This window comes from Protopterus annectens, chromosome 4.part1, assembly GCF_019279795.1.
Source record: "Protopterus annectens isolate FY-2018-M chromosome 4.part1, PAN1.0, whole genome shotgun sequence".
Lineage (NCBI taxonomy): Eukaryota > Metazoa > Chordata > Ceratodontiformes > Protopteridae > Protopterus > Protopterus annectens.
Genome location: NC_056734.1, coordinates 568,532,053 through 568,558,616, shown reverse-complemented (window position 1 = coordinate 568,558,616; position 26,564 = coordinate 568,532,053). Strand labels below are relative to the sequence as shown.

The following is a 26,564-nucleotide window of genomic DNA, read 5'->3' as shown; positions in this document are numbered from 1 at the left end:
CTTTTTTTCTTGCTCCAGACCGATGTCAGAAAAAGTTAATTGTATTTCTTGTGGGAAGCAAATACCTCAAAAGGACTTCCATTCTTATTGTATTCCTTGCCTAGGCCCTGATCACGACGTAGCTAATTGTAGATTTTGTGCAAGATTTAACCAAGCACTATTAAGCGTCTGTACGATTTTGCTTTTCATTACTTTGGCCGAAGTTTTAATTACAAGATGTCGTCCGATAGCCATCCGACTACCGCAATTCACAAGAAACGCAAGGAAAAGGACAGGCATCTGAGGTCCAAAACTGATGAGGCTTCTTCTAAGCCAGTCGCCGGTTCGCTGGTTCTCAGTGAGGTGCTTTCGCAGCCCCTGACGCCCGCTACCTCAGAGCTGCAGGCCGCTTCCGACTCCCACGTGGAGCAGACTAGGCCTCTGGAAACTCAAGGTATTGGACACTTGGAAAATATTCCCTCAGATGGGTCCAGAGACGCTGAGCAGGCATCGGCTTCTGAGGGTGTTTTCAGGCCTACCCAGTTATATATAAAACAGACTACAACTCCAAAGGCAAAAACTAAAGCACCACTAAAGACAAAGAAACAAGTACAGCAAGCCCATGGACAGGCCTCCATGCCTAAAAAACAGATGCTCAAAATGGCCGAAGACCTAATTACTTTGATCAGGGGTTCCCATCCCCCTCTTGAGAAGAGGCCTAGGCAAGAGACAGAATATGAATCTTCAGATCAGGTTTCAGTTTCCTCTAGTTCCTCTTCTGACCAAGAATACTCCCTCCCTCCCTATGAGGATTCCGATGCTGAAGAATCTATCCCTTCAGCCTCCCCTCCTGAGGATTTTTCTTTTGGGGAAACCCTGCATACCTTGAGGGAGCACTTCCACTGGGAGAGCCAAGACTACTCAGAATCTAAGAAAAGGCTTAGAGATTTTCTTTTACTACCTCAGTACAGGCCTCTTGCTATTCCTCCTGTTTTAGACATTGTAGATGATGTATTTTCAGAGTCCGGCCTGTCCCCTGACTCGTTACCCCCTGCACCTGTTAAGCCAGACAGGTACTACAAGGTTCCAGACTCTCATAAATTTCTTTATAAAAACCCTGCTGCTGACCCAGAAACTATTTCTGAGGGTCTCAAAGGGGTCAAGGCTTCCACTGCATAAAACCCTATCCCCTCTGATAGGGATTCAAGGGCCCTGGACAGATGGGGCAAAAAGGTTTGCACTTCTGCTACCTTAGCTGTAAGGGCTTTAAATTGTCAATTTCATATGCTTAAATATCAGCAGTACTTATTGTCACTGCTTAAACAGAAAATGTTAGCAAATTCCGAATGTGCAGAAAACAAAGAAATGCAGGATTTATTGCATGCAACTGAACAAGTGGGAAAGCATACTTTGCAATGTGGTTTTGATTCTCTGGAGGCCTCTTGCAGGGCCGCTGTTACGGGTTCTGTCATTAGGCGACATGCTTGGTTAAAGGAACAGAATCTGCCTGATAATGTTAAAGCAAAATTATTAGATGCTCCATTACAGCATGATACTTTGTTTGGTGTTAAAGCAGAAGAGGTGTTGAAGAAAATGGAGGACAAAGCAAAATCTATGCAGACAGTTAAGGATTTCTTACAGGTACAGCCACCCAGATTTAGCAGGAACTGGCCTTCAAAGAATTGGTCCTTTCCAGTTTCAGACAGGTCACAAAGAGGCAGATACAGACTCCCTAGATGCAGATTCCAGCTCCAAGGCTCATACAGGCCTAAACAATGGGGTGCTCCTAACTCCAGAAGCGGAGAAGACAAATCACAGCCATACAGGAAACATTCCCAATGTATTTCCTCTGCCAGAACCAAGCACATATCTTTTGGCAGCCCCCTTAGGGGGAAAACTAGCACTTTTTTCACAAAATTGGCACATGATCACCCAGGACAAATGGGTCTTAAACATAGTGTCTCAGGGCTACAGGTTCCACTTTCACACCCTGCCAAGGGCAAAAGGTATGCCAGACCTGCCTTACAATCAATGGGCAGAGGCACAAAATCAAGTTTCATCCCTCATGGACATTAGGGCCATTCAACGAGTACCACAACTAGAACAGGGACAAGGATTTTACTCAAGACTTTTCTTGGTGCCCAGAAAGGACAAAGCCTGAAGGCCAATACTGGACTTGTCTATTTTAAACACATTTCTGGATGTTCCAAAATTCAAAATGTTGAGACTGCAGCAGCTACTGCCCATGCTGGATAAGAAGGCTTGGCTCATAACTTTGGACTTGAGGCATACCTGCATGTCCCAATCAGACAATCTTGCAGAAGATACCTCAGATTCATAGCTGGCTCAATGCACTACCAATTCTCTGCACTGCCCTTTGGCTTATCTACTGCGCCCAGGGTCTTCACAAAATGCCTGGCACCAGTAATTGCATTTTGCAGACAAAGAGGAATTCAAATATATCCTTACTTGGATGACTGCCTTATTCAGGCAGAGAACAAAAGACATTCTACAAAAGCATCTGGAGTTTATAAAAATATTACTAATTTGCCTAGGGTACACAGTAAACGAAAAGAAATCAAAACTAGTACCCTCTCTTAAGAGATATTATTCCTGGGTGCAAGCTTAAATGCAACTGCCCAGATGGCTTATCTCACGCCAGACAAACAAAGGCAACTGACTACTTACTTCAAAATGTTGGCAACAAAGACCCAGTTATCTACAAGAAAAAATCTGCAGGCTTTTGGCTTCATGGCATCCTGCATGCTGTTAATTCCATATGCCAGACTGCATATGAGGAAACTACAATGGTATCTAAAAGTGTTTGGACTCAACATTGCCACAGCCTGGAAACATTAATTACCCTCATTCCTTGCCTGCAACAGGAGTTTCGATGGTGGGCACAGGCCTGTCACCACAACAAGGGACAACCATTCACTTTACCCACAGCCAGGCAGACACTAATAACGGATGCATCAGATTATGCCTGGGGGGCCCACATGGCAGGAAAATGTATTCAGCACACATGGCCCGCAAGCCAGATGCATCTTCTTATCAATCAAAAAGAGATGCTAGCTGTTCAGAATGTCCTGACAACTTTCAAGGATCTACTTCATCCAGGACAACTACTGATAAAGACGGACAGTACTACAGTCATGTGGTACATAAACAAGCAGGGGGGGGGCACACATTCCTACCCCCTCTGCAGACAAGCCATGACTTTGTGGGACACAGCATTGACTTATCAAGTTCACCTGCGAGCACAATTCCTGCCAGGAAAAATAAATACTCTGGCAGACTAAGCAGAAACCTCATGGATCCACAAGTCTTCAGCATGATAACAAGGAAATGGGGATGCCCAGACATAGATCTATTTGCTTCCCCTCACAACTGCCAACTACAGAGATTCTGCACAAGGACTTATCACAAGCAAGCATGGAAAGTGGATGCCATATCCTTCAGCTGGAAAAACCTAACAGTATATGCCTTTCCTCCACTACCTCTCCTCCCCAAGGTACTCCTGAAGGTCAGACGAGATGCCAAAAATGATACTGATTGCCCCAGACTGGCCACGCCAGCACTGGCACCCAATCCTAAAGAACTTGTCTCAAGGTCCAGCCTGGACATTGCCTCAAACTTCTCACTTACTGACCCAACAAAACAATCAGGTCCTGCACAGCCAACTGTGGACTTTAAATCTGGCAGCATGGCGGATAATGTAGCCATTCAGAGCACTCCTCTCTCCAAAGCTGTAATGGATGTTATTTTGGAGGCCAGGAGGCCCAGTACCAGAAAATCTTATGCAGAAAAATGGAAGAGATTCTGTGCTTGGAACCAGAAACAAGGGATTGACACGTTTGTACCAAATATTCCTCAGATTTTACAATACCTGAGATGCTGGACAAAGGCCTATCCTTTTCATCAATTAAGATTCATGCCTCTGCCATTTCAGCTCATTACAATACGGAACCACCTATCTTTTCTCATCCTTTAATAAGACGGTACATCAGAGGGGCCAAAAACATAAGACCTCCAAGGAGAGCACCAATACCTGCATAGGACCTCAATTATGTATTGGAAAAACTCACTCTGCCTCCTTTTGAGCCAGCCTCAACAGCTGATATAAGTGCTCCTAGCAATAACCTCTGCAAGACGAGTCCCGGAGTTACAGACACTCATGGCTGTGGAACCTTTTATCATTTTCCATCCAGACAGGGTTTCTCTGAGGACGAACCCTACATTTATGCCTAAGGTGGTGTCCAGTGTGGCCCTTAACCAAACCATTCACTTGCCTACCTTTTATCCAAACCCACAGAACAAGGGTGAGAGACTTATGCATTCTTTGGACATACACAGACAGCTATGCTTCTACTTGGGACAGAACTAAAGCTTTCAGAAAGACTGAGCACATTTTAGTGGCATATGCTGCAGGATCACAAGGAAAGGCTATCTCAAAGCAGACCATTTCAAAATGGATAGGCCATTGTATTCGTTTCTGCTACTCACAGCATGGCAAATCAGTGCCTAAGGGCATTAGGCCACATTCAACCAGAGCAGCAGCAACTTCAGCAGCCTTCCTCAGAAGAGTACCAACCAAAGACATCTTAGAGGCTGCAACTTGGAGTTCAGTGCACACTTTTACAAAGCACTACCACTTACCTCTACTCTAAATCCAGAATAGGCTTTGCCGCTGCAGTTCTGCAGGGCCTCTTAGCCTCTTCTAATCCTATTTAGCCCAGCCACCCATCCTCAGCTTTGGGATTCAACCCAAGAGTAATGACTGCAACAGTGAAACACGATGAACATAGTACAGTTGTGTACCTACCATAAATGTAGATGTTCAAGTGTATTCACTGTTGCAGTCCAGGTTACCCTCCCACCATCCCCCTTTCTTTTGCTGGGTCTTATCTGTACTTCTCTATTCTATACAACCTATGTGGTGTATTTGCTTGTACATGAAGAAAATGTTTACTTTAGTGCATGCATGTTTATTGGCATAATTTATTTAGCCTACCCTTTTGGGGGCACCTGACATCTGGGGCAAGAAAAACTGAAGAAAATGGCGTCTGCTGCATCTTTTATACCCCTGGCGCACTGACATCCGGGAAGAGGCGACAGCAACCAATACCGGACCAGGACTTTGGAATTCAGGCCGACTGCAGGTAGCCTGCCAGCAGGATATCCCCTAGAGTAATGACTGCAACAGTGAATACACTCTAACATCTACATTTATGGTAGGTACACAACTGTACTTTACCTGTCTAGTCCCAGATCACGATGTCTGTAGTTGTCGTTTTTGTGCCTGTTGCAATTCTAGGACTGTCAGGAGTATGGGCAAAATTTTAGCTAGGCATCTGTCTGCAATCTTCCTCGTATTGATTGATGGTGTCCGCTGGTCTTCCCAAGGCAGAGGTCCCTAAGCATAAGAAAGATGAGGAAAAAAGACCCAAGGTTAGGGCCTTGGATGACACCAGTTCACTGTCCTCCAGACCCCCAAGCCTCATTATTGCTGAGGAAGGCGAGGCATTTTCGCAGCCCCCTTCTGCGACTGATATGGTGGTGCAGACCTTTGTCAAGATCCATTTGGAGTCCCGAAGTGTTGTCGGGTCCCTCTACTACTACACAGGCCGTGGCTTTCAGTTTGTCAGTTGTATCCGAGTTGCTCAGCAGACCTCTGCTTCTGATGAGCGATCTTGCACTGGCGATATTCCTTCAAGGTGTCAGCTTTCATCGGTTCTGCCTTACAAAGAGACTGGCATTCAGAAAGTGAACTTCTTCAGGGCCTGTGCAAAGGCATGCCGGCTCCCACCTGGCAGGTTATAAGCAGAACTTAGGTTAGCCGAGGACCTCATCTCCTTAGTCAGAGCTAGGCAACCCCACCCTTTGCAGTCTTTCCCGGGGAAAAGGAAGAGGGATCCCTTGCCAGAAGTTTTCTCTACCCTATACCTCCTGATTTGGATGAGGGTTCTGACCAGGAGGTGTCTGTCTTTGAGTAGGTACCCCTCCTTACTTCTTCCGGAGACTCTGATTCTGAGGAAAGTCTGCCTTCAGCTTTACCTACTGAAGACATTATCCTTTGGGGAAACGCTCCATGCTGTGAGGGAACATTTCCAATGGGAGGCACAAGAATACCCGTAATCTAAGAAGAGAGTTGGAAAGTTCCTTGACCTATAAACAAAACAAATGAATTATAATAATTTAGATGATCAGGAAATAAATGGGGTTAAATACCATGCATTAGATCATTTTGATTGTAATTAATTTGGGGTGGTATATATTATTGGTTGCAGTTGTACAGAACAAAAATGGTATATAGGACAAACGAAGCGTAGGGTTAAATTAAGAATTTTGGAACATCTGGGAGATATTAGGAACAATAGACTTGAGAGTCCAGTTGCAAGCCATTTTCACCAATTTCATAACGGAGAACAAACTGGTTTTGTATTTAGTATTTTGGCAAGACCTTGGGGAATAGGGGAAAATAATTTTCAAACTAATTTATTGAATTTGGAATCTAAATTTATTATTAATTATGGTACTCTATTTCCTAATGGTATGAATTTAGAAGTATAATTATTACTATAAAAATATTATTTATTGTATTTTGTATGCATTTCTTTAAAATATAATTGATTGATTGTTTAATTGATGTGATTGACTAAGTAAGGTGTGTATTTATACTGGTTTATGTAGAACAGTGTTATTCCATGTGAAGGCGAAGGCCGAGGTACCAGAATCCAGTAAAGAAAATTTTCAAGCCAGTTTTGCTGCTTCATTTGTTTTGTTTATCGTTGGAACTTCGATTTGGATACTTTGTGATCCAGAAGTGTTTTTTCTTGATAAAGTTCCTTGACCTCCCAGAACACACACTTCTGGCTGTTCCTGCTGTTTTGGAGGTGGTAGAGGATGTTTTTATGGACTCTTCCCTGAACCCAGACTGTCTACCTCCACCCCCTCGAAAACCAGACTGGGTTTACAGGGTGCTGGACTCGCATCAATACCTCTTCAAAAACCCTCTGCTGACACAGAGGTTTTTACCTCAGGCCCCAAGGGAACTAAGGTGGTCAGTTCCCCTAGGGATGCTTTACCTACTGACAAGGAAAGCAGGGCCCTAGATAGGTTTGGTAAAAAAAAAAAAAAAAAAAACTCTACACTTGCACCACCCTAGCCATGACAGCCCTTAACTGCCAGTTCCATATGATAAAATACTAACAAAGTATTTTAGATAAAATGAAGCAAAAGATTTCCTCACTGGATGACAGGAATTTTGCTTAGGAACTGTTTGACCTTTCCCATTCCAGTTTCCAGGTGGCTAGACACTCTTTAATCTGTGGCTATGATGCTATGGAGGCCTCTAGCCAAGTTGCTGCATCTGGCTCTGTAATTAGAAGGAATGCTTGGCTTAGGGAACAGACCTTACCAGTCAATGTCAAATCCAAACTTGTAGATGCTCCCCTGGATAAGGACTTTCTTTTTGGGCCAAAGGCTGAGGCTGTGCTAAAAACAATGGAGGATAAAGCAAAATATATGCCAACTGTGAAGAACTTCCTTCAGGTTTGGCCACCTAGGTTTAGTAGGAATTTCCCCACTAAACACTGGTCCTTTCTGTCTTAATCAAAAAGCAGCCAGTGGAAACCTCGCAGGGAAAGGCCTCAAAGGCAGCAACAATTACAAAGTCCTAGGCAGTGATTCTTAGAAAACCACAGGTAGGGGAGTTCTAGGCCAGAAGGCCATGGCAGAGAGCAGTAATGACTCTGTCTCTCCCCTCCTCCCCTCTCTCCACAGAAAATATAGAAGAAAGATTGGAAGGTTATCCCTGTTTAGAGAAAACTGGTCTCTCATTACTTCGGGCAAGTGGGTTCTGAGGTCATTTTGGATGGTCACAAGCTCACTTTGTTAGAAGCTGACTTTCAAAGAGGCATTAACATAATAAGGCCACCCAGATGTTCCACAAAATCAAAGAGCAGAGACCATTTCCCAGATTCACAACCTATGCTCACAGGGCTCAGTGGAACCAGTACCAGATCATCAAAGAAGGAAAGGATTCTATTCCAGGCTATTCCTGGTTCCCAGAAAGGAAGGCTCTTGGCACCCTATCCTTGATCTGTCCTCCCCTAATTGGTCCCTGCTGGTACCAAAGTTCAGAATGCTGACCCTTCAAAAATTTTTTCCCATAAAAGTCCCCCAGGCCTTAATGGTCACCTTACATGTAAAAAATGCTTACTTGCGCATTGAGTCATGCAGAAGTTTTCTTTGCTTCAGGGAAGGGTATTAGTCATTTTCAATTCTCTGCACTGCCCTTTGGCTTGTCTGCTGCTCCCAGGGTCTTCACAAAGTGTTTAGCCCCTTTTATCGCCTTCTGTAGAACAAAAGGAATCCAAATTGACCCCTACTTGGACAACTGCTTCATTCAAGCCACAAGTCAGTCAATGCTCCTCACGGATCTGGCTTTCACTCAAACCTTCCTCACCTCCTTGGGGTTCACCATAAATCTCCACAGGTCCAGCAGGATAGTTTTCCTGGGGGCTCTTCTTGATTCCACCCTTCAAAAGGCCTTCCTTCCTCCAGAAAAGGTCTGTTCCTTGACCCAGTACTTCCAAGGCATTATGCAGAGACAGTGACTCAGCCAGGGAATTCCTCAGAGCGTTAGGCTACATGGCATCTGGTATCCTCATGATTCCTGTGGCCAGGCTACATATAAGGAAGCTTCCGTGGTACCTCAGGAATATGTGGTACCGGCACTCAGTCCCTGGAGACAGAAATCCTGCTGACTCCTTGCCTCAAAGAGGAACTTGTTTGGTCGACACAGGCATGTGCCCAGAACCTGGGTATTCACCTTCTGGATCATCCCTCAGGGTCAAACTCTAACCACAGATACTTCAGAGACAGCCTGGTGAGTTCATTGCCAACACCTTAAATCCCTGGGCAGATAGGAAGCTCAGTTCAGACACAAGCACATAAACTGGAAAGAACTGATGACAGTGCAGAAAGGCCTAGTGGCTTTCAAAGATCAGTGGAATCCAGGGGTCCTGCTTCTCAAAACAAACAACACCACAGTAATGTGATTTATTAACAGGGGAGCACCCACTGTTAACCTCTTTGTTGTCTAAAGATGCAGGTCTGGGAGACAGCTCACTTTCTGGGGTTGCACCTCATGGCACAGTACCTCCCAGGGACTCAAAACACTCTAGCAGATCATCTTAGCAGACAACTGCTGGAACCCCAAGAGTGGCATCTGCATTAGGAAACATTTCTCAGCATAGCCCACAAAACCTGCATACTCTCAAAACTCTAAGCCTGGATAATGCCTCAAAATGTCACTGAGTCCTCCCTATGCAGACGAGTTCAAAGAGGCTAGAAGGCCTAGTACTAGGAAATCCATACTCTGCCATATGGAAAAAGTTCTTTATTTGTGTCGGCAGCAAGGCCACGATCCCAAATGAGTCGGTATCTCTCCCATTTAGATTACCTGGTTGTGCTTGTGGACAGAAGCCTGTCCTTTTTTTTCCTTGAAGATTCACGCTTCTGCCATTTCGGCCCATATCTCTGTTCTTCCTCCTATCTTTTCCTACCCCCTGATGAAACAATTCCTTAGGTGAGTAGTCCAGGTTAGACCTCCCAGGAGACAACCCACACCTCCATGGGACCTCAATTTTTGTCCTAGAAAAGTTAATGCTGCCCCCCTTTGAACCAGCAGCTGCTCCCGAGTAAAAATGACTGCCCCTTTAACTGGCTATTACCTCAGCTAGAAGGGTCTCTGAGTTGCAAGCTATCATGGCAGTGGAACCATATCTCACATTCCACCCATACAGGGTATCACTTAGGACTAATTCATTGTTAATGGCCAAGCACTGCAGTATCCTTAGTGTCATCATCTCTGGTAAGGTCCAAACACAAAGCAGTCACTTTCGAAGTCATCATCTCTCCTGACCCCCCCCCCCCCCCCAGCTAGGGCCAAACAAAAAAACTTCTCCAAAACTGATTACAGCCTTATGAGGGGAAGGTATAAACCGCTTCACAGCCCCCTCCCCCTCCATAGGAACTGGCACATGTGTCCAAACCTACACCAAAGTACTATATGAACATTTATATAACTGCATGGAATCAGGAATACCAGACAGGACAAAGTCATCCTCCTCAAGGAAGAGTAAACCTGTCTGGTGGACATCTACAATAAATAAACTCTATATTAAAAGGAAAATATTGCTGTCCAGGACCAAAAAGGAGCAGGTGTCTAATTGGAAGCAATATCTCCATAGTTTGAACAAGTAAATAATAGCACTAGTGAAATCCTCCAAAGCAAACTTTGGAGTCCAAACTGGCCACATCTACTAAAAACAGTCGGCTTTCTTCACATATGTCAGCGGTCTCAAGGGAAGCACCCATATCTGCTCAGCACTGGTGGTCAAGGGCACCACATTCACAAACCCTGTAGATATAGCCAACCTGCTGGCAGACAGGTTCAGTGAAAACTTCACTCCTCTGTCCCCCACATAAGTAAAACAGGACATCCCCAGTACCTGCCCCCCCACCTCTTATCTCTAGAGAGCAAGTCATCACTACCCTCTCAAAAGGCAAAAAATACAGCCTCCATGGGACCTGATAACATCCTACGTGAACTCGGGCAGGAGCTTGCAGCACCATTAGGCACCCTATTCAACCAAAGCCTGAGTACCAGCTTTGTCCCAGCTAAATGGAGGACAGCTGCTGTCATCCCTTTACACAAAGGTGGAACGTCCACCGATCCAGGAAATTATAGACCCATCAGCCTAACTAGCCTGATCTGCAAGGCTATGGAGCAGATTATCAAGGACCTCATTAACAAGGACATTGGCAACCTTCAGACACTTGATCCCACACAGTTTGGTTTTGTCAAGGGGAGATCATGCCTGTTAAATTTGGTAAACTTCTTTGAGACGGTCACCAAGGCCATAGACGAGGGGAAGATGGTGCACACCGGCTACCTTGACCTGGCCAAGGCCTTTGATACTATTCCCCACTCAGATATAATAGATAAATGTTCAACTAGACATCATTCCATATTCTTCCCTACACTTTATCTTCTTTAGCTACTAGGGCTCCAGTCCCCTCCTAGAGGTCTGAAAAAGAGAAGACTGAATCTGCTCTGGAGGATAAGGATCCGAAGATGAGATGTCCAGACTGTTCACCAAGATCAGCTCCAACCTGCAAGCCACCTGCAGAAATTTGAAAAAGTCAGTACAGACACCCTTGGATCTTACCTTCTCAAAGCCAAAGTTGCCTTGGATCCTGTCACAGTGGTTCTTACTGGAGTCTGTCTCCTTGACTCCTTGGAGACACTACAGGCACCATCTACCAGCTCCTGTCTTGGGTCCTTCAGGAGCTTGTGTGAAGCAGAGTTGGATAGGATGATGAAGTCTCTCAAAGCTCGGATCCAGATAGGGATAATCAGTCTCCATTTCCCATCAGATCAATGAGCCTACCCTTCTCTGATCCTTGATGTATCCTTTTCTGATTTTCCTAGTTTTGGAGCCCTCTGATCTGAGATTCTTGAGGGTTTCCTTGTTTGATCTGAAGACAGGTCGCTCTTTGAGTCAGACCATGTTCCTGAGTTCTTCACCGATGCTTTCGGAGCAGTTGGACTCTCGGAGGTGAGGCATCAGCACCGCCTCTGGGGGAAGTTGGGGTTGACTGTGAAGTTATTGGCACCATCCTTCTCTCTAGGTGCTTTGGTGCTGGACAGCTGAGGTCCGATTTCCTCCTTGGCATGGGAATCTGGGGGGGGGGGTTCAGGGCTCATTGGTATAGGGGTATTTGGCTGCAGTGCTGCTGGCTTTTATTTTTCCTAGACCCTCTGCTAGTAAGTTACTGGAGAGGGCCTTCTCTCTCCTTAGAGAGAGGACATCCTTGTCCCCTTTGAATCCTATCTCTTCCACCATTGGATACGAGCTCTGAGCCTCTCACTCCTATCCCACTTTGACATTCTACCCAGTCAAGCTTCCAGCCAGTTCCTCAGGACTCCCTTGTCACTTCTTATACCAGACCGCCCCAGTGATAAAGTCTGTGAGAAGAGGATGTGTGAAAGGAGAAACTTCTCCTCAAGAATCTCTCAGTGAGGACACTAGCATCAATGAGGGGGAAGGGCCCACCTGAGAATGTCTCCTTTGGTGAAATACTGCAACTTCTGAAGCAAAAAGGTGGATGGTCTTCCGACCTCCCCTTCCCAGAAGGAATTGGTGTTCTTAGAGGCTTTTGTGTCTGGCTTGGCTAGGTCTTGGGTGACCCCTCCAGCTGATGAGCTGACGGACCTTGTCTTATGCCATGCATGGAAGGAGACAGATTCTGTGGAGCCTATCCCCAAGTGACCAGATGTTTTTAGCCCCCGCCCCCTGAACAGAGCACACCGGAGGAAGGGGGTCCCAGTAAATGCTGTGGTTGCAGCAGCCACGAAGAAAGAGCTTCCAGAACAGAGCACATCTGTCCATCCTCCTAACAGGATGTCTAGGCCTTTGGACAGATTGAGAAAACTCGTCTCCATTTCACGCTCTTTTGCCATGCAGTCATGAATAATTTGGCATACTTTACAAGGCTGCAAAAAGATTTGACAAAAGAGCTCTCCAAATCTCTTTCTGGGTCCATGTTTGTGGAGAAGCAGAACAAGATTTCTTCCCAATAGTCCATTTCTAATGGGTCCATGAAGCTGATTATCCACACTGCAGAGGGTACTTCAAGGTCGGTGGGTTCAGGCATAGCATACAAGGAGACATGCAGTTTTGTAGAGCCCTTTAAGTCTTCATCAATGCTCCCTTTGAATTATCTCTGTTAGTCCAGAAGGTGAGGGAAATGCTCTCAAGAAGTGAGCAAGATAGAAAGACCTTGTTGCCATTGGGATCTGTTTTCTATGCCTCTGAGACCCTTTTCACAGAAACCAGGAAGTAAAAATATCTGGTCTGGGGGGGCTCTAATGGAAGACGCCACCTTTGCTGCAGAGGAGGCCTGTGGAACCAGGGTTTCAGCGATTCTTTCTCAGATAAACCCTGTCCGCGCTTCTGACAGGTTGCCCTGCTGTTTTCTCTGGAAGCAGTCAGGAATGCTTGTCCCTGCCCTTAGAAGCCTGGGTGTCCATAACAAGGGATACTCTGGTGCAGAGGATCATATCCAGAGGGTTATGTCACAGTTTTCTCCAAACCCCCCCCCCCCCTATAAAAATGAGAAAAATCCTGATGTACCACCCAATCTGAGGGAGTAGCCCTGGAAATATGAAAGCTGCTAGAAAGAGTCTTCCAACCCCCCCCCCCCCCCAAAGACCAGATAGGATCTGGAATTTATTCAAGATGCTTTTTAGTGCCAAAAAAGTCAGAGGACTTGACTCCTTCTGGATCTTGGCAAATTAAACCAGTACGTGAAATGCTCAACATCTTGGATGGTCACAGTTCTGTCCATTTTGCCTCTACTGTGAAAGGATAATTGCATGTGCTCATTAGATCTTCAGGATGCGTACTGTCACATCAAAATGAACACTCCAGAAGACTTCTGGGCTTCTGGCTAGGAGACTGTCATTACTAGTTCAGAACACTGCCCGTTGGCCTCACCACAGCCCCCAGGGTGTTCAGTTCAGCAAGTGCATGGTGGTGGTAGTAGCTCACCTAAGACTGCTAGGATTCCGGGTGTTTCCATATCTAAACGATCCACAAAAAAAATGGCAAAAAGCACCAAACTTTCACTAAAAACCAAGTCCAAGATACCACCAGCAGAGCAGTTCCAGTTGAAGAAAAATAGAACTTACACAAAACTATACACTTTTTAAAACAACAGCGTTTTCATTTCTACCAAGTAGACTTCATCAGCTGCATTTATGTAAGTTCTATTTTATATTAAAACTGCTTCAACTGGAACTGCTCTGCTGGTGGTATCTTTCCATATCTAAACGAGTGGCTCCTGACTGCTGCGACCAGGCATCTACTTTTACAAGCAAGGGACTACTTGCTCTTGTTATGTCACCATCTGGGCGTCGCAGTCACCTACAGCAGGTCACAACACGCTCCTAGACACAATGTGGAATTTTTATACATACATGTCTAGACATGGTCAATCAGTGTCTCTTCCTTGAACAGGAGTAGAAACCCTCCGATCCCAGTTGAGGGAACTGATCTTGCATTCCTCTTCCCTAGCATGACTAGCCTTACAAGCTTTAGGGTCCATGGCAGCCACGACAACTCTAGTTCCACCGGCCAGATTTATATGCGGATTCTGCAGTGGACTCTGCTAGTTCAGTTGTCTTTTCTTCAGCAGCCCTTGTACACTCCAGTCAGGATTGCACAAGTTTGCAAGGAACACCTTATTCGGGGGATCTGTTGAAATGAAGTTTCTCAAGGCCATCCATTTATTGTACCTCTACCAGTAGCTACAGTAACACCAGATGCTTCTATCTGGGGTGGGAGGGCATTTCTTGCAATGGACAGTCCAAGGCACATGGTCCCCACAAAAGGCTAATTCGCATATCAGTGTCCTGGAGATGAAAGCAGTCATCCTACCATCACAGGGTTTTCAAGATACTCTCCTCTATGGCACAATTGCAATCCAGTCAGACTATGTCTGTGGTCTGGTACATTAAAAAAATGGGGAAAAAGGTCTTATCCTTTTTGTTGGGAGGCAATGAGTGTGTGGCAGTGGGTAATCTCTTCTGGTTGCTTTTTCATTGCAATGCATATACCAGAGAAAGCCATTGTGCTTGCAGGCAGACTAACCAGGTCCATTCTGATGCTTCCTGCATGGTCTTTCAGTTTCAAAGTGGTGGAGAGAAGTTTTCCATCTATGGGGACAACCATGCTGTGATCTTTTTGCTTCCTCCTCAACAACAAGTGCAGCAAGTTCTTTGCCTTGCTGTCCCATCTGAGGGAGTCACCGATTTAGATACCCTAGTTCATAGTTGCCTCTCTAGTCCCCTGTGTGCTTATCCCTCATTACCTGTACTCCCCAAATTTCTACAGAAAGCTCACTGGTTGAAGAGCAGGGTTCTCCTCATTGCATCTTTTTAGCCTTGTCAAATCTGATTACCCTTCCTTTGGCCTCCTCTTCTGGAGTCCAGACCTCCTGTCTCATCCGGGGATGCTTCATGCGTACATAACAGTCCTTTAAATTAGCTGCATGGTTTTTCCAGTTCCAGTAATGGCTAAAAAGCCCATGCTCCCCCCCCCCCCAGTCTGGCATATTCTTTTGTCCTCCCCAAAGGCTTTCTACCAGGAAGATTTACAGAAGTACAAGAGATTTTCTATTTTGGCCCACCAGAGTGGTTTGGACCACTTTTCTGCTTGAGTGTCTGCTGTCCTAGTTTTTTTTTTAGCATCCCCCCTTCAAAGAGGGGTCTAATTTCTCTACTATCAAAGTGCAGTTGGCCACCATTTCCAATTTTCATTCAGGCAAAAACCACGCTTCTTTGGCCTCTTCTAAGTTTTGCAAAACCTTTCTAAAAAGCACTTTTTATTTATTTATTTATTTTTTTATTGAGTCAAGGACCCTACTCCTCCATGGAACTTACTTCAAAGTTGGACTAAAACCCCATTTGAGCTTTTGGCCAAATCAAACCAAATTTTTTTGTCCTGGAAGACCTTTTTCCTAGTTGCTATTACTTCAGCTAGATGAGTATCAGAACTCCAGTCTCTTTCTTCCAAGTCAAGGGTAGGGTGTCTTTTTGTATTATTCAATTCTTTTTACTTACGGTGGCTTCTGAGTCGAACATTAATCAGGTCATTAACCTCCTGGTTTTCCTACCAACATTTTCCAATAAAGGTGAATGCATACTATATCTTTTGGATGTACACAGGCAAATTTCATGTATTCAAAGACTTCAGAAAGTTTGACCAATTGTTTGTTTCCTTTTCTCATGAGATTGGACTAATAGCATATTCTTTGTCTGTAAACAGAGAGGTTTGTCTTTACCCAAGTCACCAAAAGCACATTCTGTAAGGTCTGTGGTAGCTTCTTCAGTTTTTTGGTCAAGAGCTTCGATAGATGATATTTGTGTGGCTGCCACTTGGTCCATTACTCCTACCTTTATTGCTTATTACAAATTGGATTTGATTTCTAGGAACAGAGCTTCTTTTGGTTCCTCAGTACTCCAAAATATACTTCTATGAGGATCACCCAAGGTTCATGTAGCTGGGACTGTGTCCCATCATTTGAGGAATGAATGAAAATGACAGCATCGGATATAAAAGTGATGTACTCACCATAACGATGAGTCTTTGTTGTCCATTTCCATTCTTCCTCAATTTGCTTTTCTAACCAGTTTCCCTTTCTTTCTGGAGAGCACCTAAGGGATTTTTTCTTGGCAGCCTTTCATTCCTTGTTTGAGCTCCAGTTTTATCTCTGCTGGTTCTATTCCATTGATTCTGTATAACATAGACCATTATTACTGGGGGCAACAAACATTTTGAGGTATAGTAGCTTAGTGGAGCATTATGTGTAAGGGAGGAGCTTGAGAGTTGGATCCATGAATCTAGCAAAAGCGGCTGAGCTGGATCCAAGGTCAGATCCAAGACCCATTAGTTGAATAATAAAAATGGACAACACCGATGCATTGTTATGGTGAGTACTTAAACTGTTTTGTTTTTTCCCTGTATTTCAATGATAGCTAGCTTTCTTCATAGCATTTCTGGTTATTTCTCCATCAGTCCACACCAACTTCATCTTTCCTTGGGCATGCTGTGCACACTGTACTTTATTTTGTAAACTATTTTCACTTTCTTGTATGCTGGATGCTTGGATAATCTTTACTAACCTTATTACCTGTTCTTAGTGTTTTATATAAGGATTTTGCAATGTTATGAATTATGTTGTCAGAAAGACACTTGCCTTTCACCTTGTTCCATAAAGCTACTTTGTTACACTCATTAAACTGTCCTGTTGCGATTTACTTGCAGACTTTAAGGTGCAGTAGGGACTTTTGTTGCTCACCTCTAGTTTTAATTTTGACATAGGCATCATAAACATTTATCCTTGAGGACTGTCGTGTTGTATCCTGCAGATGCCATTCTGCAATTAACTGGGTTCTGACACTCTAAAGAGTCTGTATCCTCTATGTTAACCTAAAGTTTAGCTGGAAGTTTCATGTTCCATATTGTAGGGATGATGTGCTGTTTCAGTTTCGCAGTCATCTGTTCCTTCATCATGTCACTCTGCATGTTCATCATTCCCACTCCTGCAGTATCTCTTTGGCTGTATGGGTTGTTTTTTGCCTAGGAAACAACAACTGACCAGCTCTGGCTCCCACCCCCCTCCCCCACTCCTTCACTCTGACTGTTGATTGGCTAATCTCAAGAAGAGAAATCATCAGCTAAGGTGAATCTTTCTTCAGTACTTTCTTGTTACTTCAAGAATAAACATCTCTCAGGCTTTACAGAAATTACGGCTGTTTTAAGGAAAAATAGTATTAATTCTATTTTTTATTTAAAACGGGTATTTCCTGTTAATGAAAAAAAACAGTATTTTTTCACAATATTGGATGTTTCCTGTCAGTAGGGTTGCCACCTTCCGTTGTGGCTAAAACCAGAGTAAGGCCACACCCCTCGCATCACCCGTAACCCCACCCATTCCCACCCTTCTCCCGCCCTTTTTGTGATGTCAGTATGACGCTAGCAGATGGGAATGCCCTGTTTTTTTCCATTCCTGATGCCTGCTTTCAGTCGATTTACTATGCTTTTTTGTAAAAAAAAAAAAAAAAATCATACAAGTTAATAAACTCTGATTGTCTGTTTCCGTTTTTGAAACCGAATACTGAAGTAGTATTTTCCAGACTAACGGAGAATCTAATTTGATTTCCAGATAGTGTGGAATAAAAATGGATTGGTGGCAACCCTACTTGTCCGGGACCACTGTGTTTAGCTTTATATGTTTTATTAATGTGTTTGGAGGCAACTTTGTGAAAAGTTATGCTCTACTTGTGTTTCTTTCGGCTTTTCCCGGTTAGGTGTCGTCACAGAGGAACTTCGGTCCGCTAATGATTGGCAGTAGATTTTTACGCGCTGGCTTGCCGGGCCTAACGTACAACCTTCAACGAAGGAACGCCCATTCACGCATGTCGACACACAGAAGACGCTCTAACTGAGAATCGAACGGGCAACTTCTAACTGTGAGGCGACAGCGCTACCGCAGCACCACCACTGCAGTTAAACTTTGAATTTTGTATGACAAAAGTTTACAGAGAAATGAGAGTAAGTTTGTCAACATAATGCTTATGCTCACTTCTTGCCAACCTACCTGCCATTTTGATTCTCTGTCTGTGTGCAAGTGTTTGTTTGAGCAGTACTGACAGGAATCCTGTTCTATTTTTACTTTTAATAAGTTAAGGGACAGGGGAAAGTGACTGACTAATTGTGCTGCTTGTGAACACTCTGTGACTGCTTACATTCTGACTGACTCACTCCAGCTGCGTTCATCAGTTTTGGTGCTTCTGAATTGGTTACAGTATGGATACTCACTGATTCAGCTGGCTCTTCTCTATCCGATCATTTGCCAAGGAGTTCTCACTATTGTGATGGACTCCGTCTGTGCCTAAACCGATAATAGGTGAACCTGCAGTGACCTTTGTTTGTTCTTCAGACCACTCCCTCACTTCTCCAGTTTCTTCTGCTATAGTTATTTTGACAGAGATGGGGCTTCTCCTGTAGATTCCTAACCTCAAATCTTTTAGAAAAAAAATAATTCTTATCCTCCTGTGGAGAAATTTTCTTTAATCAGATAATTGCCAGGGCGATTGAGGTATTTTTATGTAAACATTAGATGTTCACCCTGAACTGAAGAGATGCTGTGTGTTGCAAATGGATAAACTTCATTCCTTTCCCACCCTCATATATTGGTAACCCTGGAGGATGTGTTGTGTTGAGTGCTGCCTGTAGTCATGCTGATACTCCTCCAGCAGTCCATAAAGAGCAGACAAACTCTAAGATATGCTCCAAATCTCATTGCTGGAATTGCAGCTTTTATCTCTCCGGACTGAGCTTGAGCCACCAGGAGGTTATTTAATGTTTTACATTGCAGATGAGTGACATTTTTGTAGATGCTTTTACTTTTAAAGTCATAGTTTAACTCACGAGTCTCTTTCCAGCCTCTGACTTTTCCCCTCTTACACCCTCTGCCCCTTGTGCTTAAAAGTAAACCTTTTACCTCGTAATATTATCGTTTTCTTACAGTCTTTGTTTTTTGGTTGCTGTCAGTTTATTGTACTGTCTAGTGGTTGCTGTACTGATGTTCTTCGTGTTTCACTGTTGCAGTCATTACATTTGGTAATCGTGCTGGCAGGTTGCCCTCAGCCAGCCTGAATTCCAAAGTCTTGGGTCCTGCGTCGGCTGCTGTCGCCCCTTCCCTGACATCAGGTCATCAGGGGTATAAAAGAAGCAGCCAACGCCATTTTCTTCAGTCTTTCTTGCCGCGCGGGGCCCGAAGCAGAAGCAGTTCGCAAGTGCCGGTCGGCCGACTCCTGAGATTTTCGTGTTCGAGTTTCAGATCCGAAGTCTTTAATAAAGCTAAGTACCCCGTTGGGGAAACTTTTTTCTTGCTCCAGACCGATGTCAGAAAAAGTTAATAATTGTATTTCTTGGGGAAGCAAATACCTCGTAAGGATTTTCATTCTTATTGTATTCCCAGCCTAGGCCCTGATTATAACATTTCTGGTTGTCGGTTTTGTGCTAGATTTAACCAACGCACTATTAAGCGTCGGTATGATTTTGCTTTAAACTATTTAGGACGCCGGTTTCATTATCCAGAAATGTCGTCCGTTAGCCATCCGACTACCAGAGTTCACAAAAAATGCAAAGAAAAGGAAAGAGACAACCGAGGCACAAAACCGATGACGAAGCTTCTCCTAAGCCAGTCGCCGATTCGCCGGTCCTCAGGCACTTTCGCAGCCCCTGATGCAAGCTACTTTACAGTTGCAGGCCGCTACCGACTCCCACATGGAGTCGGACATGCCGCTGGAAACTCAAGATATTGGAGCCTCGGATATTATCCCTTCAGATGGGTCCGGAGCCGCTGAGCAGGCACCAGCTTCTGAGGGTGTATTCAGACCTAAACATCTTTACATCAAACCGACTTCAGCTTCAAAGGCTAAGACTAAAGTACCTTCCAAAGCAAAGAAACAAACTCAAGAGCCACGTGGTCAGGCCTCTATGCCCAAAAAACAAATGCTCAAAATGGCCGAAGACTTGATTACCTTGATCAGGGGTTCCCATCCCCCTCCTGATAAGAGGCCTAGGCAAGAGACTGACTGTGAATCTTCAGATCAGGTTTCCATTTCTTCTGATTCCTCTTCTGATCAGGAATATTCTCTCCCCCCCATGAGGATTCTGATGCTGAAGAATCTATACCTTCAGCTTCTCCTCGAGAGGACTATTCTTTTGGGGAAACCTTACATACCATGAGGGAGCATTTCCACTGGGAGAGCCAAGATTTTTCAGAATCTAAAAAGAGCCTCAGGGATTTCCTTTTACTACCTCAACACAAGCCACTAGCCATCCCACCTGTGTTAGACATTGTAAATTATGTGTTTTTGGAGTCTAGTCTTACCCCTGACTCCTTACCTCCAGCTCCTGTTAAACCTGACAGATATTACAGGGTTTCTGACTCTCATAAATTCCTTTTTAAAAACCCTGCTGCAGACTCGGAAACTATTTCTCAGGGTCCCAAAGGAGTTAAGGCTTCCGCTGCAAAAAACCCTACCCCCTCTGACAGGGATTCTAGGGCACTGGATAGAGGGGGGAAAAAAAGGTTTACACATCTGCTACCTTGGCTATAAGGGCCTTAAACTGTCAGTTTCATATGCTCAAATATCAGCAACATGTCATGGCATTGCTTAAACAGAAAATATTGTTAAACTCTGAATGTGCAGAAAACAAGGAAATGCAGGACTTATTGCATGCAGTTGAACAAGTTGGAAAGCATACTTTGCAATGTGGTTTTGATTCTTTAGAGGCCTCCTGCAGGGCCGCAGTTACAGGTTCTGTAATTAGGAGGCATGCTTGGTTAAAGGAACAAAATCTGCCTGATCATGTTAAAGTTAAATTATTAGATGCACCTTTACAGCATGATACTTTGTTTGGTGTTAAGGCAGAAGAGGTGTTAAAGAAAGTGGAGGACAAAGCTAAATCTATGCAAACGGTCAAAGATTTTTTACAAGTACAGCCACCTAGGTTTAGTAGACACTGGCCAACAAAGAATTGGTCCTTTCCTGTGTCAGACAGACCTCAAAGGGGCAGATCCAGACTCCCTAGAGGCAGACCCCAGGTGCAAGGTTCATACCGCTCAAAGCAGTGGGGGCTTTCTACCTCCAAAGTTGGAGAAGACAAATTACAACCATACAGGAAACAATCCCAATAACTTCCCCCTGCCTGCACCAAGCACTTATCTCCTGGCAGCACCCTTAGGGGGAAAATTAGCACTTTTTTCTCAAAATTGGCACATTATAACCCAGGACAAGTGGGTCTTAAATATCGTGTCTCAAGGCTACAAGTTCCATTTCCATACCCTGCCAAAGGCAAACGGCTGGCCAGATCTGCCAAAAAATCAATGGGCAGAGGCACAAAAACAAGTCTCATCCCTCATGGAAATGGGGGCCATTCAACAAGTACCAGAGCAAGAGCAGGGACAAGGATTTTACTTAAGACTGTTCTTGGTACCCAGAAAGGACAAGGCCAATACTGGACCTCATTGACAGTTCCACACCAACCATGATGATTTCTCTGCCATTGTTGGTGTTGACAGCTTCTGCATTCAATCCTTTGGTGCTGACGTTGGTGATGGTGACTTCTGCTCCAGGGCAATTGGTGCAATTATATTCTGCCTCAGTGCTGTTTCTGTATATCTGGTGTTGATCTGTTTTGATGCCGAGTGCTTCGGGCCCAGATTGCTGTGCCTACAGATCAGCACAGGGGAGAACACTTCTCAGTTCTGTGCCAGCACAGACACAGGATACGTTGGCTTTGTTCTATGACTCCAGTGTAGTTGGAGCATTTGACTGTTCATCAATGCTCCCTAATGATAGAGAACTTTTTAGATCTACGGTGTAGATATCTTGGGTGCCCTTTTCCACAGAGTTTTCCAGTTAGTTCCCACCAGGGAAAAGATGGTGCAAGAGAAATCACTTCGAGATGTTCTTCATTCCACATTGCTGCAGTCCTAACTTTGGAGTCTCAGGCAGAGACTTTACTGTTACAGGATGTGCTCTCTCAGGAGAGGGGGAGGGGCTGGGGCTTCTTCAGGTAACTGTTCCTCCTCTCTTCCAGGGGAGTTAGCCTCTCCTTCTGTTTCGATTAGAGGTTCTATGCCCCTCTGATAAGAGGCCTAGGGTGGAACCTGAGTTTGATAGTTTTGAGGTGAGGTATTTTTTATATATATTTCTATATTGTATATATTGTGGGTTCATTGCTATATATATTATTCTTTCTTTTAGGTCTCTTTGACATCTGGGGCTGGGGCAAGAAAAGACTGAGGATATGACGCTCGCCGCGCGTATACCCTGGCGTACTGGCGTCCAGTCTAATGCGCCTGACCGTTACCAACTGTGTCTCCCTCCCCAGATACAGATTTTGACAAAGGGGAGGTTCTCCCCAGATACCTTCCAGTGGATGGCCAACTTCACTGAGAGTTTGGAAATGAGAAGAAGATTTTGGCCCATTAACCACACCTCTCTTCCAGCGTCCTACTTCAGACATATGCTGCCCGCATCAGCTTAGGGCATAAAGGTGATCTGCACACTCCATTCACAGAACTTCTTTGACACCAGTCTGAAAGCCATAGTTGTACATTGGTCTGAATGCCCTTTGCTTTGCTGGTTGTACTGCCTTTTACAAATAAGTACCCGGATAGGATTTTTTTTCTTCTGTAGTGCATTTTGTGAGTCAGTGTCATCCAAGAAAGGAAAATGTCACTGTGGGAGGCAGAATCCTATAAAGATAGTGATGACAAGTGTTTTTTTTTGTCTAGGTGCTTCTCAAGACCACATTCAGTGCTCTATTTGTCAGGCATTTGAACCAAAGACTCTTCAAAGCAATCTCTGTTCTCTTTAAATTTATCTTGAGAGCCAGCATCTGAAGTTGTTGGTCCAGGATACCATGGCTGAATTGTCCCTCCCTGAAGTATAACCTCTTAAGAAAAAGGATAAAAAGTCTAGGTCTGATACTGCAGCTGTCCAGCCTCTGCCGGATGTGTCTGATACCCCTGAGAACTGCCTAGTGCCGATGTCTGTTCCCTCTACCATTATCCTGTTGGAGGCAGGCTTGGAACTGGCTTCTCACGCATCCTCTGAGGAGTGGCATATGTCTGCTACAGATGTGGAGGGGGAGCCACAGCTGCTTATATCCGAGGGGCTTGGGGGAATTCCCCAGATCTTACTTAGAGAAGAGGTTCCTTGTATCTTGTTTGAGTCCATGCAAGGTTCTGAGATGCCAAGGTTTGTTAGCGCTGATGTTCCCCTTAAGACAGAAGATCTGCACCTATCTTCCACTCCCAAAGATCCTCTGAAGGAGTGTAAGGATTTTACTCTGTTTAATGCTCTGGCTTTGAGACCACCTCAGGGGGTTTTGGTTCCTGCATATCCCTGGTCGCCTACTCTTAACACGTCTTGGGAACCTGATTCTTCTGCTGAGGAACTGGACTCTGAGGATTCCTTCGCCCACTCCTGTCAGTTGCCATCGCCCTTGGACTGTGGTTCTGAGGATGAAGAGTCCTCAAGTCCTGACTCCCCTTTGGAAGAATTGTCCTTTGAGGATACAGTGGTTTGTATGTTGGACCATTTTAAGTTTCTGACATCCAGCAAAGATAGGAGATGCTGCAGATGGACTCCCCTAAGCCTTTTGCTGCTCTGTTCCTTTTGCTGGTCTGTTCTTTCTGTGCTGGCTGCTGTATTAGATACTTTGTCAGCTGCTTTTTAGGCTTATGATTTCTAGCCTTCTGTCCCTAAGAAGCCTGACTATTTTTATAAGGTCCCTGAGGCTTGGTGTGTGTGTGGTGTGTGTGTGTCATCCTTACTCTGCTGCGATTTCAGTCTCTGCTGATGAGCCATTTCAGCCTTTGCCTTTCTCTAAGCTACTCCCCATAGGCAAAGATAGTTGAGCTGTGGAAAGCTGGGGAAGGTCTACACTGCTGCAACCCCGGCATTTTGTGCCATTAACTATAAAACTCTGATGACCAGGTATAGTGTATCCCTTTTGTCTCAGCTGGGAGGGGTTTTACCTGACCTTCCTGATTCTGAGACCAAGTCCACTGCTCTTTTTTGGTGGGGTTCACATCTTTGGTGGCTCGTCACTCCATTAAGTGTAGTTGTGATGCTGCTGATACCTCCTCTAGAGCTATTATTTCAGGCTCTGTCATGAGGCATATTCCTGGCTTCATCTTTTAACTTTGCCTGATAACATTAAGGCTAAGCCTCTAGATGCTCCCCCTAGATAATCAAAATCTTTTGCTACTTCAGTGGCAGATTTAAGATCTTATTGGACCAAGGCAAGGTCACGAAGAACTCTGAACAGAGTTTTGTCTCTTCCCCCATTCCTAAGTTTCAGAGGAATTATCCTGCTAAAACGTCCTTTGTTCATTGGCAGCCTCTTCATCTCTTCAAAGGTAAGAAAGTTCCTAGGTGTGTCTTATTTTTTTTTTCTGACAAACCAGCTCAGCCACATAGATCTCAAAAACCTTCCTTTCAGGACAAATCTGAAAAAAAAAAAAAAAAAAGAAGCCGATTATTTCAGATTCTTGGTTCTCTTTCAGTTATCTGTCAAGGCTACTTCATGCTGTGGAAGTCCCCCCCCCCCCCTGCTTTTCAGACAGTCCCCAGTTCTCTTCAGATCAAATTCCCCATTTTTGGGGGTGTTGTAGGGTTTGCTAGATTAGGGCATGATTCATCCTGTCACGGGGGGCCGTAAAGGGTGCAGGATTTAATTCCAGGATGTTCCTGGTTTACAAAAAAGGAGGGGTTCTCCTCAAGGTACCCACATTCGGGATGCTTTCTCTCCTGACCCTGATGTTGTTCGTGGTTCACTGTTGCAGTCATTACTCGGGTTATCCTGCTGGCAGGCTACCCGCAGTCAGCCTGAATTCCAAAGTCCTGGTCCGGCGTCGGTTGCTGTCTCTCTTCCCTGACGTCAGTGTGCCAGGGGTATAAAAGATGCAGCCGATGCCATTTTCTTCAGTCTTGCTGCGCAGTGCCCGAAGCAAAAGCAGTTCGCTAGTGCCAGTCTGCCGACTCCTGAGATTTTCAAATCCGAATTTCAGAACCGAAGTCTTCATTAAAGCTAAGTACCCCGTTGGGGAAACTTTTTTCTTGCTCCAGGCCGATGTGAGAAAAAGTTAACAATTGTATTTCTTGTGGGAAGCAAATACCTCATAAGGATTTTGATTCTTACTGTATTCCTTGCCTAGGCCCTGACCACAGCGTTGCTAGCTGTCGGTTTTGTGCTAGATTTAACCAACGCACTATTGCTGTTCGATTTTGCATTTCATTACTTTGGCCGAAGATTTAACTATATAATGCCGTCGGAACAGCCGACTATCGGAGTTTACAAAAAACGCAAGGACAAGGAAAAGGATAGGCATCTGAGGTCCAAAACCAACGACGCCTCCGCTAGGCCAGTCGCCGGTTCCCAGTGAGGCGCTTTCGCAGCCCCTGGCACCCGCAACCTCAGACCACAGGCCGCTTCCGACTCCCACGTGGAGCCAACTGGGCCTCTGGATACTCTAGGTATTGGACTCTCGGAAACCATTCCCTCAGATGGGTCCGGAGCCGCTGAGCAGGCATCAGCTTCTGAGGGTGTCTACAGACATACACAGTTATATGTTAAGCCAACTTCAGCTTCAAAGGCAAAGACTAAAGCAGTTCTAAAGACAAAGAAACAAGTACAGCATTCTCCTACTCAGACTTCCATGCCTAAAAAACAGATGCTTAAAATGGCCGAAGACCTAATTACTTTGATCAGGGGTTCCCATCCCCCCTCCTGATAAAAGGCCTAGGCAAGAGACAGAATATGATTCTTCTGATCAGGTTTCAATTTCCTCTGATTCCTCTTCTGAACAGGGATACTCTTTTCTTCCCTATGAGGATTCTGATGCTGAAGAATCCATTCCTTCAGCCTCTCCTCCTGAGGTTTATTCATTTGGGGAACCCCTGCATACCATGAGGGAGCATTTCCACTGGGAGAGCCAAGATTACTTAGAATCTAAGAAAAGGCTAGGAGACTTTCTTTTACTACCTCAGCACAGACCTCTTGCTATTTCACCTGTTCTAGACATTGTAAATTATGTATTTTCAGAGTCCGGCCTGTCTCCTGACTCTACCCCCTGCACCTGCTAAGCTAGACGAGATACTACAGGGTCCCAGACTCTCATAAATTTCTATATAAAAACCCTGCTGCTGACCCAGAAACTATATCTCAGGGTCCCAAAGGGGTCAAGGCTTCCACTGCAAAAAACCCTGTCCCCTCTGATAGGGATTCTAGGGCACTGGACAGATGGGGGAAGAAAGTTTACACTTCTGCTACCTTGGCTGTAAGGGCTTTAAATTGTCAGTTTCATATGCTTAAATATCAGCAATACTTAATGTCACTGCTTAAACAGAAAATGTA

The 26,564-nt window shown here is 44.7% G+C and overlaps 1 protein-coding gene across 1 annotated transcript in view; it reads left to right on the top strand.

Annotated features, from left to right (window-relative positions):
- GNB4 (G protein subunit beta 4) overlaps window positions 1–26,564 on the top strand; it is a 1,262,726-nt gene that overhangs the window by 179,099 nt on the left and 1,057,063 nt on the right. The window lies entirely within an intron of this gene.